General features: G+C 44.3%; 1 long non-coding RNA gene across 6 annotated transcripts in view; it reads right to left on the reverse strand.

The window, feature by feature from the left end:
- The window catches only part of LOC147359972 (uncharacterized), a 515,690-nt gene that overhangs the window by 155,177 nt on the left and 340,774 nt on the right, over nt 1-19,739 (reverse strand). The window contains exon 5 of one of the 6 annotated variants that reach the window (XR_015138845.1): nt 4,075-4,598. The exons of the other annotated variants lie outside the window; for them this stretch is intronic. This is a non-coding gene — a long non-coding RNA (uncharacterized LOC147359972). Of the gene's footprint in view, nt 1-4,074; nt 4,599-19,739 lie in introns of those variants that run through there. 6 annotated transcript variants of the gene reach the window in all.

Below are 19,739 nucleotides of genomic sequence, written 5' to 3' on the forward strand. Positions count from 1 at the left end.
TACCACACAGGCTCTCAACTGATACACAAAGGCAGATTCAGCCGGTTTTTGAATTCTGCCACATGTTTTCACAGATGAGTTTTCCAGTCTGTCAATTAGTGGGGAGATAAAAACTGGGTCCAGAACAAAGGGTGACTCAGAGGCTCGTTTGGGAAACAGGATTTCTGGTTCTGCCTCGACAGATTCGGAAGAAGAGGCAAAACATTTCCTGTAAATACCATCGCTAGGATGGGTCCTCACTCTCTCTTTCCCTCACCAAACAGAAATCTATATTGTGCCTTGAGTTGAGCCCTAGAGAAATTATCAATATTCACACATCTGGCACAAATCTGTTGGAAGGGAAAAAAAAAAGCCACGATGCCATCTGTATTTCCTCCGTCGTTTTACAGCACAGCTCCAGTCTCCTGCCGTCATTCTGTCCCACAGTCTTGTAAATATAAAGTCACATTACTTGGCTTGTTTGAGGACACTGTTCGTCATACAGGGAGGATGAGGAGATGATGTCACTGCCAGGAAGGAAAAAAAAGCACGCCTTTCCCAATCCCCCACCTTCCCTGGAGCACGAAGGAGCCAAATTTCATCAAGTTTGGCACAGTTGTGGGAATTAACATGACTGAAATGTATGCCAGATTTCAAAACAATTTCTAACAGTTTCTGTGAGACCGTGTAAGCAACTGAAAATTGACATGTTGTGTTGTGCCCGAGTCAGCCAACTGCTGTCACTGCATAATTAGATTTTCCTGCATGAGAGGAGAATTTTCTTTAAAAAATTATGAAATAAGGCAGAAACTAATATAAAGTAGAAGTGGGCCTGTGCTTTGCAAAGAGGTAGCCTTCCACTGAAGAAGGACTTTGGACGCACACGCGCGCGCACCCAGGAGAGGCCAACGGCCCTGGCTTTCTCAGCTTCACATGCATGAAACACTCTTTGCAAAGGGAAGAGGATTCTCAGCACAAGCCAGATGGAAGTGGGCCCACTTGGCTGCCCAGGGAATGGCTGAAACCCAGAACTAAGAACAGATTTAGGAGCTAATGAATGTATGTTACTTCCTTCTAATACAGGATAATAGATGTGGCAGAACTGGGTGTCCCCTATCTTACTCTCTGCTTCGGCAGTGACAGCAGTTTCTGCTGGGCACGAGGTCACTCAGCAAGACTACGTTCCCAGGCTCCCTTGAATCTCAGCTTAATCATGTAACTGGGGTCTGGCCAACGAGACATGAGCAGAATGTAAATTTCTGAATTCTGTGCGGCGCCCTTAACAGGAAAGGCAGGTACCCTCCTTTCTCTCCCTTCCTGTCTTCTGAAGACAGTATGGTCATGAGGATGAGATTTGTACTATGTGGACACGGGCTGCTCCCTAGATGTGATGAGAGAGTGTGTGTGTGTGTGTGTGTGTGTGTGTGTGCTCAGTCGTGTCCAATAGTATGAGACCCAGTGGACTGTAGCTCCCAAGCTCCTCTGTCCATGGAATTTTCTAGGCAATAATATTGCAGTAGGTTGCCATTTCCAACTCCAGGGATCTTCCCCACCCAGGGACTGAACCTGTATCTCCTGCATTGGCAGGCGGATTCTTTGCTGCTGAGCCACCAGGAAAGCCCCGAAGTGGCAGTAATAAGCTAAAAAGAGGCACATCCCTGATACTGTTCAGTTGCCATAACAACCTTGGATGACCTCCTGGAACGTTCCATGAGAGACAGGCCAGTGACTGCTTCGGTTAAGCCAGCATAATTTTGGATCTGTTTTAACAACAGATTTGTCTATATCCTAACCACTATTGCGCTTGGAGACGAACTGCAGAGTTTGTAAGAGCTTTTGCAGGCAGAATGTTTATAGCCCTAGACGCATGTATCTTTGCTTCCCAGTCACCCTCTTTGAAGTATTAATAGATACCTTTTCCCAAATGACCTTTACTCTCTGAAAGGCAAAACACAACTCAAAATATCATTCCTTCAATTCATTCATTCACTCATGGTGAGGTGATTACAACATTATTACAGTTTTACAAATGAAGAAACTAGAAGTTAGAGAGGTGTAGTAACTTACCCGAAACCACACAAGTAATTTCAGTTTTTTCACATCCGTGAAACAAAGCTGTGGAACCAACACTAGAACACAGGTCTGCTGAGTTCAAAGCCAGTGATCTTAAAACCTCTTTGCTCCTCAACTATATTTTACATGAGGCTTTTTTAAATCAAATTTGTGAGTAAAAGTTTCAGTATATTTGCAAAAAGGAAAAACAACAACAAAAAAAGGTTAATTAAAAAATTTTTAAATTCTTACATCAAGGTTTTTTTCTTGTGGCCAGTAATAGAAACCCTTAACCCAAACTGGTTTACCTACTAATGGGGCCTTACCCGCTTACTCGCAACAGATTCAGTCCTGGCTTGATCCTGGGCGGGAACAATGCCTCAGAACACGATCCTTGCCACCTCTCAGCACAGCTCTTCTCCAAGTTGGCTTCGCTCCCAGGTTCCATACGATAACTCATGTTGTTTAATTACAGCAGAAAGTAGTCCCGCACACTGTGGTCTGACTGGTTTATGGGCCTTTCTGCGACTAATAACCAGGACCTAGAGGACCCAGGACTCTGATAGGTCAGGCATGGATTGCCCCCTAAATCCCAACCAGGCCACAGATTCTAAGAGTGGAGGAAACATGGTTCTCAAGACGCCAACAAGAGCACTGCCACCAAGGAAGAGGAAGTGGATACTGGGTGGTCAACAGTGTAAATACTCGCTGCGTGTCTTTATACACGCAAAGCTGTCCTACCGTAGGAATCTAGACTTATGTTTTATTATCCTTTCCAATCACTGGACTAAACTATTGCTATTTCTCCCTAGTATCCTTCACAGATTCACAGTCCTACCCACATGCTCACAAACATGTATGTGCAAATGGTACACACACACACACACACACACACCTTATTCATTCCTCTGCCATTGCTGTTCCAGTTTCCCTAGTTTCCGCTTGTCTTCTGGAGACAGCCAGTACTTCCAAGGGTGTAGCCAGTACTTCCACAGTGCGAGACTCAGATTACCATGACTGGGAGTCCAGGTTTCCCAACAAGTGTTTCAGTTCAGTTCAGTTCAGTGGCTCAGTTGTGTCCGACTCTCTGCGAGCCCATGAATCACAGCACACCAGGCCTCCCTGTTCATCACCAACTCTTGGAGTTTACCCCAACTCATGAACAAGTGTTTATACGATCTCAAACAAGTAACTTAACTTTTGTAAGCCTTGATATCTTCATATGAAAACGGGATCACAATCATTCCTACTGCATAGAGTTGCCATGAGGATTAAATATTATATGTGATTCATACAATACTCTAAGCACAGGATCTAAATTCACAATCTATGCTAGCCTGTATAGGTAGCAGGTCATGGAGGGCCCCCTTACCCCTCCTTCCTCTAGAGAGTCTTAATTTCCCTGGACAGTCTGACCTAAGCTGCCCTTGTCTGAATTTCCACACTACTCAGAACTGACACGGTGTGTGCTGGCTCTGAGGCATACAGCGCCTGCATCGGTATTCTCTCGTCCCAGCAGCCCACCCCCGATAGCAGACGCTGTCTCCCTCCCACACTGGACTTTAGCCCCCTGTTGAAGGATACAGATCTGAAGTCAGACAGACCACAGTCTAAGTCAGAGCTTTGCTACTTACCAGCTCTAAGATCATGTACACATTATTTAATTTCTATAAACTTCAGTATTCTCCTCCGCAAAATACAGCTGGTGTTGAACATAAAGAAAGCAGTATATACATAATGCTTTAGTGTGGCTCCATTCACATAATAGGTGCTCAGTAAACGGCAGCCGCTGCTTTATATTCCATGCATTTTCAATCTGTTGCAATGCTTCAGTTCTCAAACTTGATCATCCTAATAAATTGTCATGGAATGAGTGTGATTGATCTAAAGGCCTCTCCCATGCATGACTGGATCATATTTTGCAAATACCATTAATCTTTGTGGTCATATCAGAGTGGAAGGCACACTCAGATTGAATTAAAAAATTCCAGCAGTCAAGTTCAGAACAGGGATAATGACAGAGAACCAAGAACGACTGAGTTCCTATTATGAACTGCAAATGCCCTAGACAAGAATTTTATTATCTCAGCTGTTCCTCCAACAGTCTTGGATAGCAAAACAATCCAATAAATAGTAGCTTACAATAAAAATGTGATAAAATTTTCACAGTTTGGTAGGTGGCCTGTAGCTTCCCTGGTGGTTTTGTTTGGAGTTCACACAACTGCATTCAACTGATGGCCGTGGTGTGTGTGCGGTCATGTTAACTTGGCCTTACTCGGGTGTCCAGCAGGTCCTGTTGGCTGTCAACTAGAGCACCTCCACCTTGGTTCTCCATGTGTTCGCTTCTGTAAGCCAGACTGTCTTTCTTGCAGTATGGTGGTCTCGGGGCAGAGTCCCATCAGGGCGAGCCCCAATGGGCTTGTGCTTAGTAAGGCTCAGCTTACACAGCTCATCACAAAGAACAATGATATTCCATTGGCTGAAGCAAGTCACATGGCCAAGGCCAGAAATAATCTATTCTGTCTCTTAATAAGAGCTGTGGCAGGCAATCTGTGGTCATTTTTCACCTGTCACGGAGAGTTTAAACAAGGTGGCATGAGGCAACCAAGAGGCACAGTTAGAATCAAATTCAGATCTGAATGTTCCGATACTCTTCCCAATATATCACAATGTCTCAGAACAGTCCAAGAACCAGGATTCTCCGTAACCACCCAGATTTATACTTCATTTCTTACAACATATATTAGAGTCCCTACCACATGAAAGTGATAAAAAAAAGTGAAAGTTAGTTGCTCAGTCATGTCCGACTCTTTGCAACCCCATGAACCACAGCATGCCAGGCTCCTCTGTTCATGGAATTCTTCAGACACCAAACCCGGGTCTCCTGCATTGCAGGCAGATGCTTTACCACTTGAGCCACTGGGAAGCCCTACCATACAACAGGCATCATTTCTCGTTCTGGGGTAGAGCAGTGTGCAAGACAAGCAAAAACTCTGCCTTCAGGAAGCTAAGAACCCGTAGCAATGTCAGATTAATAGGATGCGGGTAATTAAAGGAGAAGAAAACGCTAGATTGATCAGTCAAGAAAGGCTTCTCTTGGAAGACATGAGACAGGAATAGAGAAATGGAGGCAGCTTGGGAAGATGGTTCTAAGGGAAATGTCCAGGAAATGTAAAATCCCTAAGGCAAAAAGAAGAGTTGTGAGAGGTGGAGACTAGAGTTTACGGGATCTTGGAGGCCATAGAAAGGTGTTTGGATTGGACTTGAGTTGAAGCAGGAAGTGACTGCAGCATCCCGAGCAGGGGACCAATGCTGTCCATGTTACATCTGACTTGAATGACCCTTGCTGAGACACCCTAGTTTCAGCTGCCACGCAGCACGGACATTAAAGAGCAGCAAGAGGAGAAGCAGAGCTCAGCTGGGAGGTTAAGTGCTGACAGCAGCAATGGAGAGAAGGGGAGGCTCTGCTTTGCGATAAGGGATTCTCAGCCTTCATGGTGATTTCTTGTGGGATGGAGATTAGTAGACACAGAAAACTGCAGATAGGGTTGAGGATGTCAGCTAACACCGCTCACTGAGGACACAGGTAATTGACAAAGCACTGAGTCTACTTCTTCATGAAACTGAATGTCATTGGCTCATTTTGTTTTCAAAAAACATGAATAGGAGTCTTTTTGAAAAATTACTTTCAAGTTCATACAAGCGTGGTAGGTGAAAAAGACAAAATGCTTTAACGATGAGCAACAGAAGGAAGAGGAGTCAGAAATGGATACTTCCTGGTTGCTGAGAATGCCTAAAATCCCTTGTTCCCAATCATGTTCTCTGGTTGGAAGTTAGGCATTCACCAGTCAACTAAAAGCGAGTCAAATCTAATCATGAGAAAAGAAGCAATGAGCATCACATGGACCACATTTCATTGTCCACCTGGACACTAACTGGATGGTACATCCACACAGTGCAAAACCCAAAGCCCCAGTGCCATTTCTCAATAAAAGTGAAAAAACACATTACCTTCCTCCTAATCTACTTTCTAGGCTTCCCAGGTGGTAAAGAGCCCGCCTGCCAATTCAGGAAACACAGGAAACGCGGGTTCAGTCCCCGGGTCAGGAAGATGCCCTGGAGGAGGGCCTGGCAACCCACTCCATTATTCTTGTCTGGAGAATCCCACAGACAGAAGAGCCTGGTGGGCTGCAGTCCATAGGCTGGCAAAGAGTCGGACACGAGTGAGTACAAATGAACAATCTACTTTCTGATCCCTATAGCTGCCCAACATACAAGCCTCGGAACACCTAAATTAACCCATGCTCCTCAGGAGGCAACTACATCTTGTCAAAGCAAAAGACCCGGGTGGCTGTTTTGTCTAATAAATTATATTCTGAGACTTAATTCCCTGTTGCCTATATACGTTTCCTGCATAAAGATCCCCAAACAATAAATCATCTTTCTGTCTTGTCCGTCACGTGTGAGCTCATAACCTCACACATCATAATTATAATCAACAAACAAAATGCAAAGAAAAAAAAAATCGAACAATGAAATGGTACTTTTCCCCTTAACAACGGTGCAACTTTGTGTGATTAGGCGTGTAACAACACAGACGGGTACTTTGGGTGATCTCTGTGTGGCTCTTTTACATTTTGCAGATTTCCTTAACAGGTCCAACTGCCTAAGGAGGGGGAAAGAGCTCTTTTTACCTTTAAGACTTCGAAGTCTGATTTTTTAAGTGCACAGATAACTTGAATGCCTAAATTGAAAAATGAGAAGAATATCCGTAGGGAAAAAGGAGCTTATTGCTGCCTCCCCGAAGTTCATCAAATGTTGTCACATATTTCTCTAACATTTTTGACTTGGTTAAGTGCAAATTTAGGTGAACACACTCTTTTCCCAGGGTTCATGGCAACAGGAATATAATATGTATTTTCTGATTAATGAGTTCAACTCTACAGTCTCAGGGATCTTAGGCAAATGGGGCTTCTTAGAGGCAGAGGATTGAACCAAATGACCTTACATTTCCATTATTTCCTGACTTAGTTTTTGCTAACTTTTTAAGCAGTCCTCATACATTTTCATACACATTTTTAGGTGTATTTGTGACATATAATAATCTGAAATCTCCATCTCAGAATTTAAAATCCTTAACAACAGTACATATAAACTTCCCCCATAATTATGGAGAAAATTTAAATTAGGAATTTAGTAAATGGATGAATGCTAATAAAGCTCACCTTATTACTCATCAATTAAATTATTATATCAGCTGGAAAATAAATAAATTACAATTCAAATAACTGAAACACTGCCATGCATATAAGTCCAAATTCTTTTTCCAATGTGTTATTTGGGGCAGCAATGTCTAGTTCGTTGATAATAGGCCAGATCCCTTTTCCAGTCTCCCTTTTTATTTTGCAGTTAATCATTCATGCCATTTTATATGGCTTGTGGATATCAGGGAAAAACTGACACTGTCTCCTAGGACACGATGAATTCAGTTTCAGCTAGGAAACTTAATAGTTGACCCTAAATGACAAAGCTGCCTCTGAGAAGACAGTGTATATAGACTGAGTAAAATGAGTTTAAAGTGTATTCAAACCAGACAAAATTGATAGCTTAAGCGACTTAGCAGCAGCAGTAGCAGCAGATACTTAGAAACAGAGAAACAATACTTGTTTAAGAGGCAGGAGATGTAGATACTAGGGAACTGTTCAGTTCTGCAGTGACGACTTCAAAAGACACACAACCTACCTAGTCAGGCCTCCACTGAAGAATTTTACAAAGAGGGCAGAAAAAGGAAATACATAACAGGTAGTTAGAGGCTCTTGGCCAGTGTAGACCTGATGAAGCCAAAGCAAAAGAATAACAATGTGTCCAGGGAACGATTTTTGTGTCCCTTCTTTTTGAACCATGTCATGAAGGCAGAATAGACACAGCACAAGAATGTAGAATCAGTGTAACAAAGTTTGCCCTGATCCAATCCATATTGATGAGTTTTTACTAAGTGAAAAACACATACAATATACCTATCAGCTTATTCTTCCTCATCATGTTCGGCAAAGTCAGATATCACAATGCACTTGCTTGATTCTTGCCCTTCTCCTTTGTATTGAGTTGGACAAGGCAAACTCCATGGCAGCATCTCTTGTTTACCAATAATAAGCACTCAATAAATATTATTTGAAAGCGTCCATCCTCCCAGTGCTCCATTAGCGTTGCATAAGGTCCATGCTCACAGCCTCAGGTGAACAGAAAACTGAGCAGGCAATTGTAATGTGTGACCAGGATGAGTAGTTCAGGAGGCAAGGGGAGCACAGAGGTGACGCCCTGACGTGTCAGCTGAAAGAAGGGCTGTTGTAAAACCCCTGCCTCCCAAAAAGAGAAACAAGAGGGTTTACTTTCTTTGTATATTTATTAAATGTGTTGAACCGAAAGGCACACAACCCAAAGCTAAAAGAATGATGAAATTGCATCATTTTTCACTTCTGTCTCCAGCTAACACACATCTTATACAAGGCGGGGAAAATGACCCGTGTGATCTTGTTACTGAATTTACTAGTCTCTGCTGCTGCTGCTGCTAAGTCAGTTCAGTCATGTCCGACTCTGTGCAACCCCAGAGATGGCAGCCCACCAGGCTCCCCCATCCCTGGGATTCTCCAGGCAAGAGCACTGGAGTGGGTTGCCATTTCCTTCTCCAATGCATGAAAGTGAAAAGTGAAAGTGAAGTTGCTCAGTCGTGTCTGACTCTTAGCGACCCCAGGGACTGCGGCCCACCAGGGTCCTCAGTCCATGGGATTTTCCAGGCAAGAGCACTGGAGTGGGGGGCCATTGCCTTCTCCAGTACTCCTTAAATGAGGGTGGGGAGAAACAAGCTGGGCATGAATGAGTCCATGTCATTCATGAGCTAGGCAGAATCATCCCAGCATTGGTGGAATTTAGGGCACTGGATGAAGTGTGCGTGCGTGTGTGAGTGTGTGCATGTGTGTGTTTTCAGTGAGATCGCATTCTCGCCTTTATGAAGAGGTCACCAGTCACTGTGCACTCTGGAGGGCTGCCCTTCCTCGCTCACCTCTGCCAGCCAGTCTGGACATCAGAGTAAACACCAGAACCCACCTTATCAAATGCTTCTGTTGCAAAACAGCCAGACACTGTCAGATACAGATGGTGATGCTGACTTCTCAATAGCAGAAAAAAGGACCTAAATTAGACTTCTATAAAAAGAATATTGCATATTTATTTCTACAATAATACCTAGGAAAAAATGTTAGTCAAGAAGCAAGCAATTGGGTGAATAAATAAGCTTGTCTTTGTTCTCATCAATTAAGTTATTACATCAGTTGGAAAACCAGTGAATTATAATACAGATGTTTAATGAAACACTGCTGAGCCTATAAGTCAAACTCCTATTTTGTGGTGTGATTTTGGCTGCATAGTTTTGTGTGTGTTAAACCGTATTTATTAGCTGATACCCATTATTACTTTGAGCAAGGTATAATTCAGTTGTCAGGCTCCATCGCAGGCAAGGAGATTTAATCAGTAAGAGCCGCTTTGCTACTGAGTATAAAACAATGTGGGTTTCATGAAGCAATCACAGCAGTGTGAAAAAAATGGGATTAATTAGTACTGTATAAGAACAGGCAGCATGCTCATTAAAGCCTTGCGAGGTGGCTCTGGATAAACTGCCACTTGATAGGATGGCATTAAAGTGACAAGGCGAAGACTTCATTCCCAAATCCATCCTGACTGTATCTTCTTTTAAGTTACTTGGAATGACCCTCCTTGGCGTTCTGAATACAAAGATCAAAATGACTGCCAGGGATCCAGGGGCCGCCTGGACCGAGGAAGCCAGGCAGAGGTGCCGACGCTTCAAAGACCACTTTTTTTGAACTTGCAGTCAAACACGAATCAATAGCTGTAAATGAGGCAGCGCCAGGGGTGGTGGATTTGCATTCGCACTCGGCAGGTCGGGCAGAAACTAATTTGACAATTGGCAACCCACCTTAATGAAGGGCACGTACAAACCCTCTGTTTGTTTACCCAGGGCTGGCGGTGTTTGGAAACGTATGGGTCCTGAGGAAGAGAGCAGGGGCTCCAGAGAGCCTGGGGTGGGGGCGCGTGGGGGGCATCAGGGAGAAGGAGGAAGACTGTAACTGGGGGAGTTGCTCATTTCTCCCCAAGCGCCCACTGACTAAATTATTTGGGCTTCCAAAATGCCTCTCTTCCTTCCCAAAATGAATAGTTATTTTTTGTTTTGTTTTGTTTTCACAGTGAAAGCATCTGCACGTGAAAAAAAGCCCTGTGAGAACAATCTGCTTTGGGTGAGGAATATTTTTTTGATGTGCTTTCCTCTTCGGGCTCTCAAACCTGTAACAGTTTGGGTTGGGTCTTCAAGCTGCAGTCACCTGGCGGGGGGAGGGGGCTGGATTTCAAGTTAACATAAGCAGATCTCAGAGGATCTTCTTTCACCTACATCCCCCAGCCCCAGCTTCCATCTTCCCAGTGACCTCCACAAACACAGCATATCAGGGAACTCTGTAAAGACTAGGTATTTGTCAGGTTTATTTCTAGGACTGACAAATGCACTCAGAAACCTCAAAACTCTCTGTTCCTCCACCCCCAACTATATGCATATGTAACATACACAACTTGTTGAATCTGCCCACCATATTAATGTACTGCTTGCTATCAGGAAGCTCGAGGGCTCAGCTCACAACTATAGGATGTTTGCAATTGAATTCGGGTAATGCCACCGGAGTCTGCAGATTCCAAGCACCGGGCAGAAGTCAGACTACCTGAGCAGGCTAGATAGGATAAAGCACACCGCTTTATCAAGCGGTGTGTTGCAATAGTATTCATTCAAACCCTAACATCTCATTGTTGTGATCTGAGCTGCGTGATGTAATGCAATATGACAGCCACTGAATTAATAGAAAATGGAATTCATCTCTCAAAATTGCACACAAAATAAAGGCACAGAGTCAGACAAAAATAAAGGGAGAAAGACAGACAGATAAATACCTTTAATAGTCTCTTCTGTACCCAAATGAGTCTGCCTGAGTCTGGCAGCATTAGGAGCATCACAGAGCCTCAGCCCGTCTGCCCAGAGGCCCCTGCCACCGTATTCACCCCTCTGTTAGGGAAAGCACTGAATGGTTCCTGTTCTGTTCCTTTTCTTTTAGCAAGTGAATCGCACAGGAATCCACTGAAAGCTCTGGTACCAGCATCGCCACGTAGGCACGACACAGAGGAAATTCTCTGCCCTTCTTAGCTTGATGAGAACCTCCTGCAAAAGCTGTACACCTCCTTCAGGTAGTAGCCACCTACTTGATTTATAATCCTACAGTGGCGGAAGAGGTTAGCTGGGTAACTCAAATCACTAGATTTCACTAATGAACTAGGGCCAGGGAGAAAGCACTTTACACTGTAAAGGCTGCGTTTCACCTTCCCTATGCCCCACGTACTTTATCTCCAAATTTTTACATTATTTATATAAAAAGGGAAATGGTTTCTCTCAGAGGAAAATGAGTGAGCAAAGCATCTCTGCTGATAGAGTGTCCCTTACAATTCACTGCGATTCAGATACCCTCTCTCGTGGCAACAAAAACAGCGCTTGATTGAGCACAGAAAAATACAGAATGCCCAGTTCAATTTGAATGTCAGACAAACAACAAATAACACAGTATTTCAGAGGCACTTATATTAAAGTCACTTGTTGCCTGTCTGAAATTCTGATGTAACTGGGCATCCTGCACTTTATCTGGAACTCTAAACTAAAGGGAAGGTGGACAGGAGGTGCGCTTAGCCCACAGAGGGCATGCCACGAAATGTCAGGAGAAAATGCTCACAAAACTCGGGAAGATGGGCCATATTGTAGAAGCCTTCTGCCGTCTACGTACCTCGGTGGAGCATTTTTATTCAGCAGATTACTAAAGGCTTCACTGAGCTTTGAAATAAACTATTGGTCACTTTTCCCACATGGATAAGCAAGTTTTAAATGATGTTTCCTTCACATTAACCTCAAAGACACTTTTCACTATTGCATGTTGTGTAAAGGAACCATACAGTGCTTTCTCAAACTGAGGCGTTTCCTGGAACCTTCTCAGCACCACCAGCACCAGACGCCTTCATACATCACAGAGACGGCAGCCTCCAAGCACTGACCTTCCTTTAGGTATACACAAACACTGCATACCCAAAGGAATTAAAACCAGTATTCAAAAGACGTCTGGACAAAGAAATACAAGCATATACATGTCTATAGCATTCATAACAACCACAAGGTAGAAACAAGCAAAAAGGCCACCAACTGATGACTGGCTAACCAAAGACGATGCAGTAAGGGAAGGATCCTATAACCCAGGTGAATCTTGAAAACATCGTGCCGAGTGAGAGAAGCCAGACACAGAAGGTCACATATTGTACGATTCCACTTGTATAAAACACCCAAAACAGGTACATCTGCAGAGACATACGGGCTTCCCTGGTGGCTCAGTGGTAAACAACCTGCCTGCCAATGCAGGAGACGCAAATTCGATCTGGAAGATCCCCTGGAGGAGGACATGGCAAGCCACTGCACTATTCTTGCCTGGAGAGGCCCACGGACAGAGGAACCTGGCAGGCTACAGTCCATGGACAGAGGAGCCTGGTGGGCTACAGTCCATGGGGTCGCAAAGAATAGGATATGACTTAAGCAACTGAGCATAGAGACATATCCAGACAGGAGGCTCCCAAGAGCCAGGAAGGCGGGGCAGGGAGCGGGTGGATGGGGGGTGACGGCCGTGGGGAGGTGGGTGACGGCCAGTGGGCACCAGGTCTCCTTTTGGGGTGATAAGCTGCTTAAGAACGCAACAGAGGCAGCGGTCACAATACACTGCCAGGGTATTAAAGGGCACTGAGTTGTTCACTCTAAAATGGTTAATTTCATGTTACGTGAATGTCACTTCAGTAAAAGTAAAGAAATACAGTAAAAGCACTAATCTTAATAAGATGGGGTTCTACATGGAGTGTTGGTCACAGGAATGCATACATTGTTCAGAAGTCACTGAACAACACACTTAAGACCTATGTGTTTTACTGTATTTTTCAATAAAATATGAAGCAGCCCCTGGAAGTTAACACTCAAATGGTAGCAAATAATATTTTAGCTTCACATAAATGATATACTTATTATTTTTTAGTTATAACGAAGAAACTTAGAGGGTTTTTTAGTTATAATCATTTTTCCACATTTTAAGAGAAATTCAAGCCACATATTTGAGGTCTGCATTATGATTCCCTCCACACTTCACCACAGGCTACAGACACTTTTCCAACCACTTCCTCCAAAGAGAATTTGACTTATTAGGACGGTATCTCAAACCTGGAACACTGCAATCCAGAATGCTATGTTCTCGGAATTCTACGGGTTTTGAACACCAGTCAGAGGCAGCAGGGGCTTCCCAGGAGGCACCAGTGGAGAAAGAACCCGCCTGCCCGTGCAGGAGACACAAGAGAAGCAGGTTCCAACCCTGGGTTGGGACGATCCCCTGGAGGAGGGCATGGGAACTCACTCCAATATTCTTGCCTGGAGAAACCCACAGATAGAGGAGCCTGGCAGGCTGCAGTCCATGGGGTTGCAAAGAGTCAGACACAACTGAAGGGACTGAGCACGTATGCACGAAGAGACGCTGGCATCTGTGATGGCCCAAGCTCTCTGCCTCATGTGGTGTCTACACAGGAACTAGCTCTCCATCCACACAGCCATCCTGCCTCTAGTTAGCAGTCCCTCACACCTTCCTTCTCAATTGCTTCTTACCAGTGTCAGCACTGAAAACGCTTTTGAAGGATATACCAGGTAACATTTGAAGCGTTTCCCAAAGAATAAGACATTGCGCTGAGAGTGATCACTGTACATTCATGCTTATTTATGCCCATGTCTGCATCACCGTTCACTCGTGCTGAAGAACACTCTCCACGGAACCCACAATTCAAAACTGCTGAGCAGAGCAATAGTAGAAAGTCTTATGAGGACAGTTCCACATGGAGTGGAGAGTTCTCATCTGCTCCCAGCAATAGGATCCCTGGTATCGACTGTGATAAGATATAAAAAATTCACTTGGCTAATTGAAGCATAAGAGGACACTGGAACATGGCTACCACAAACGACATTATTGCCCTTTTTCTTAAAATCCCCACAGAGCCAAAGTGGAGACTGTGGCAGGGCTACCGTTCCTAGCTAAGTTTGTTTCCCATATTTAAATTATTCATCTTTATTTTGTTCCCTCTCTTTCTCTCTCTCATATACATATATATAATAGATAATTGGGATGAAGAAATTAATTGCTTGACTAATAGAATTAATTATATCAGCAATATTTTAATCATCTGTTATATCTGTATGTCACTGTTGCCACATGCTATTTGGGAAGGTGGGAAGGGGACAGAGGTGCTGAGCACTGTCCGTGGGGAGCCTCTGGTCCTGTTGGGCGGATAAGGTGAGCACGCTCACCACCATCGTGATGTTTATCGCCATGTTCACAACAGATTATAGTATCTGGCCGTGCTCTGACCACTGTAGACACCCTGCCTCATTTAACCCACACCATAATTCTGGGAAATAGATACTATTTAGGCACCCATTCTGCAGATGTAAAAACTGTGCTGAGTCGGAAGGTAAGTAACTTGGCCAAGATCCAGGCCCAAGCAGTAAGCAGTGGAGCTGCCATTGACCTCAGCTCCACCAGGCTCACATTCTATGCTTTTTGCCCATGTCTCTTTACCGTGTCTCCAAATACAACTGAAAACGTAAGTGGTGATGGACCAAGAGGCAGTATCTAAAATTCCTGAAGAGCCTTCAAGACGACCAGGGAGGAGGATAGTAAGACTACGAATTAAGACTTTAATTTTACTTGGAAGTAGGAGTAATTTCTGAGTGTGAGTATAGGTGAGGATGGCATTTCATTAAGAAGATGCCAGCTTCTCCGGGGTAGATTCCTAGAAACGTCAATAAAAAAAAAAAAAAAAAGAAAACATTAAATTCTCACAAGGGAACTTCAGTCCAATTAAAAAGGCTTCAATTCATTTGCTGTCAAGTATTATCTTTTTACAGATACCATGATCTGTTAAAATTGATCAGAACATGATGAATATTTCAAAAACTCACTCATCCCAACAGTGATATGTCATAGAACTTTGGGCAGCTCCTCATATCACCGTCCTGCGGGGAGCTCTACAGTTTTGCCTGGTAGGTGGAGTCAGGGTGCCCTGTCTCAAACACAAGGTAATGCATATTTTATGTGCTTGAAGACCGACAGGAAGAGAAAGGAGCAGCAGGAACGAAGGCACGCAAAGCAATTCCAAAGCAGTGTATCCAGTCTGACCTGCAATCCAGTCTAAACGAAACATCTAAGCTGTTTGACTTCTCTCTTGCATTCTTGGTAACCTAGGATGGAGTAACTTCCTCCAGCTGCTGAAAGGGATGGTTGGGAATCTAGCGAGCGCGGAGGAAGGCCCCGGCAGCCCCACAGCTGGAAGGGCCAGCCCCACCTCCTGTTGTGAGAGGGACTCTGGAGAGAGGGGAGGAGCTGTTCTTCTTGGCCTGTTACCATGGCAACCCTCTCTTTTGTTTCCCTGGATCCAGAGCTGCTGCCTCATTTAGGGACTGGCATTCAGGTGAGGCTGCTGCATGATGGCAGGCGGAAAAGGAGGAAGCGGAAAAACAAAAACTGCTTGAACAAACACACATCACACATCATGGTACCGAGAAGGCGTTATCAGGATGAGTTTCCAGACTTCTTTCCACCTTTTTTTTTTTGGAGGCTATCACCATCACATAATTGCAATGCACTTGAATAATGTACTTGGGGGATGCTCACTTTGTTCCGGCTGTCACTGGGACAGGCGCGTTCCACACGCTCCTGCGTTGCCTTCAGTGCTTGGCTCCTCCTCACTCCGTGGAGAAGTCTCAGGGCAAAGGTCACCTTCCCAACCAGGCTTTCTCTGACACCCTCCTCAACGTCCTGTCTGCTTCCTTCACAACAATAAGCACAACTCATAACCATTTCATTGACTGTCCTGTGCCCATCCGCTTTTGCTCTGTCTCTCAGATAGATTACAAGCTCCATGAGGGCAAGGATACTGCTATTCTTGTACAAACTAATATCAAATGAAATGCCACAGAGAAGTAGCAACAAATGAGTATTTGTGGAAAAAATGAATCACATTGTAATTCTGAAAACATGATTTAGGACGCTGAGATTTAAAGTGCTGATCTAGTAGCTAAGGATCTCTCTCTCTCTCTCAATTCTCTTTTCTCTTAAACAAACAATCAACAAAAGAGTCATATTAAAACACACGGCTCCACTTACTCTCACTGCAGAGTCCGCTTCTCGACAGCATTTCCTGCATCTTAAGGAAGGCTGTGCTCAGCCGCTCAGCTGCGCCTGACTCTTTGGCGACCCCTGGACTGTGGGGCACCAGGTGCCTTGTCCATGGGATCATTCTGGCAGGAATACCGAAACAGGCTACCACTTCCTACTCCAGGGGATCTTCCTGACCCAGGGAGGAAACCCGCAGCTCTTGCATCCCCTGCAAGATGGCAGACGGATGCTTTACCGCTGCAGCACCTGCGAAGCCCTAAGGAAGCCTAGTTACATGTTTACAACTGAGCAGTGCATGGGGAGAAAGAGTATAAAGCTGGCTTTCAAGAAGCAGGAGCAAAGTGAGCTCCTGCAGATAATCTGTCAAGTATTTACCTACTAGTTTGCAACCCTAAGAAAGGGGGACCTCAAGACATTTACATTCTAGATTCTGCGAGGGTGAGTCCAGGGAAGAAATCTCTACCACAGAGAAGGAAGAGAGGACGCTGGCACAAGTGAGACAAAGAATAGAGGGAATTCTGCACGTGCACAACATCTCTCCCTGTCCATTTACTGGGTTTAGGGGATGAGAGAAGGTCAAGATTGAGCTCAATCACCAATGGCCAATGGCTCCCTCAGTGATACCTACATAATGAGGTCTCCATAAAAACCTGAACTGAGGGGTTCAGGGAGTTTTCAGACTAGTGAGCACATGTAGCTGCCGTGGGAGGACATTATACCTGGAGAGGGCATGGAAGCTCAGTCCCCGCCACCCGTATCTTTAGGCATTTCTTCTGTTTATTCCAGAGTTAATCACTTTCTTTCCTCAATATCCCATTCTCTGAAGACAGCCCCTCTTCATCCCACAGATGGAGCTTACTCAGTTCACATCGGGGGTGAGGTGGACCACATCTCTTTGTTCCAAAGATGGGTGATCCAGGCCACACCAAATAGAGCATTCTTTTCCTCTGACCACAGGGACTGTATGTCAATGGGCACACAAACCAAGTTGAGTTGTCCCTGAAATGTTTCTATCAAAAGGGATTTCAATAAAAATAGTTTGTAAGGTCTAAGCCCAGGAATCAATAAAAAAAATACCATTAACAAATAAGTCGTCAAACCTACAGAGCTGTGATTCTCAACCAGGCACACGTGGAAGGTTTTTATTTTTGTTTTAAGCAAACATCTGAAAGTGAAAGTGAAGTCGCTCAGTTGTGTCCGAATCTTTGCGCCCTAGGGACTGTAGCCTGTCGGGCTCCTCTGTCCATGGGATTTTCCAGGCCAGAACTCTGGAGTGGGCTGCCACTTGGCACACTCTTAATAAACCAGATGAACCAGTATCTCACTAACACTCCAGAATATCTCTTGAATGAAGAAGCTGTTATATAGAAATGCTAGACTCTTCTGGGGAATTAAACTGTGCTTCTACATTTTATGCGTGTGTGCTCAGTCATGCCAGCTCTTCGTGACCCCACAGGCTGTAGTCCGCCAGGCTCCTTTGTCCATGGGATTTCTCAGGCAAGAGTACTGGAGTGGATTGCCATTTCCTTCTCCAGGGGATCTTCCTGAACCAGGGATCAATCCTTTATCTCCTGCGTTGGCGAGTGGAATCTTTACCACTGAGTCACCCGGAAAGCCCTTTACACTTTACACAGATCCCCAAAGCCGATTATGTAGAATAAATTTATGGATTTATTCATTCAACTGTTAAATTGCTTAAAAGGCATTTCTTAGAGTAAACGTTTGTATAGTGCTCTAGGCTGGGGAGTGGATTAAGAGTGACAGGAAACAGCTGTTGTTAGCTAGAATTCTTTTGGTTGCAAGTGACAGAAAACCCAAATCAAAGGGTTAAGTTAAAGGGGAGGATCCATTGGCTCATGTATTTGGGGAGATTACCCTTTAGGAAATGCTGGCCACTGGCATCTGGGTTCTTTCATTTCCCCCATTTTAGGCCTTCTGACCTTTGCTTGGATACCTTGTTCCACACACCAGAGGGAATGACTTCACACCGCGTCCTCCCCAGAATCCACTGTTGAAGCTTACCAACGCCTTTGGAAACAGAAGCCCTCTTCCACATCGTCTACTTGTCAATTCCAGAGAAAATGCAAAACAGCTGAGCTGCCTAGGAGTTCATGCCTGGACCAAGCAGAATCACACCGACCTACTACGAGGAGCCCGTCCTTGGTCACACTTCACAGAATGGGTGATCATAATCAAAATCAACAGAACTCCTGACCCCACTTCAGTCTTGAAATGGGACGGTAGGAGGATAAAAGTCAACATGTGATGACTGCAGTCATGCCTAGGTCTCACACTGAAGACCGTCCTTCATTTTCCATCTTCTATGACCTGTGAATGACTTCCTAAATGTCTGAAGTCAATTAAAAAAGAGAAATGAATTCGATACTTAGCAGCAGTAGCAAAATCTTGGTACTGCTCAAGTGCCCTGACCTACAGGGCTGTCTAGGAGAGTTCAGATTCATAAGAGTCTTCCTCAGTTAGAAGTGAATCTCAAAGGGCAGCAAATCTCACCTTCTGTATCACTGAGACTTCGTTAAAAAAAAAATTCTCCCCTCTAATCTAGTGAGTTTAGTCTTTCTAAAGGTGAACTGAGTCCAAGAAAAGGGTGGTGTTTGACTATATCTCATGTGATTTCTGTAAAAAGCCAATCTTAAACCCTTCAGTGACACCAAGATTAGGAGTCTAGGAAACTTGCTATGTAGAAATGTTAAATATTGCTCTCCAAACCAGCTCACAAACAGAAAGGACACAATTCGTACACGTAGCTGCATTTACATGATGATTTTTAGCGAAGGAGCTTTGCAAAATGAACTTTACAAATTAATTCTGTTGGAGCTCTACTTGCATCAGACAACTCCCCCCACCCCCCTCCACAACCACGGCACATACACTAGAACCTGTGAGAAAGCGCGTTGTAGGAGCTCAGGGTGTACCAGGTTTGGGAATAAAGAGTATGTCTGAAACTGTGGGAAGAATTTTAATATTCCAAAGTGTCAGGGAAGAGAACCACTCCGGCTGATAGGCTATTTAGTCCCCACGGCCCAACTACTGACTTGCTGGCAAATTACTCAGACAAGGAATTAAGTGAAACTCTTTCATAAGTGACTGAGTCCACTGGAATTCACAACAGTCTATAGTGCTGAGTGCCCTTTGCTTGCTCCTTGGATTATGTATTCAGGTGACAGCAAACCCAGGAGCTATATTTGCATGAAATCTATCAAACAACAATGTATTGTTGAGTGAAGGTTTTAAATCAGATTTAATCTATCCTGAATGAAATCTGAACTAAGGGCTTGAATCAAACCCATAAAGTAAATCCCAAATTAATTCAAGGCATCTTAACTCCGACATTTCATTTTA

This window comes from Bos grunniens, chromosome 13 (assembly GCF_055505025.1).
Source record: "Bos grunniens cultivar Pamir isolate PY7600 chromosome 13, Bosgru_T2T1.0, whole genome shotgun sequence".
NCBI lineage: Eukaryota > Metazoa > Chordata > Mammalia > Artiodactyla > Bovidae > Bos > Bos grunniens.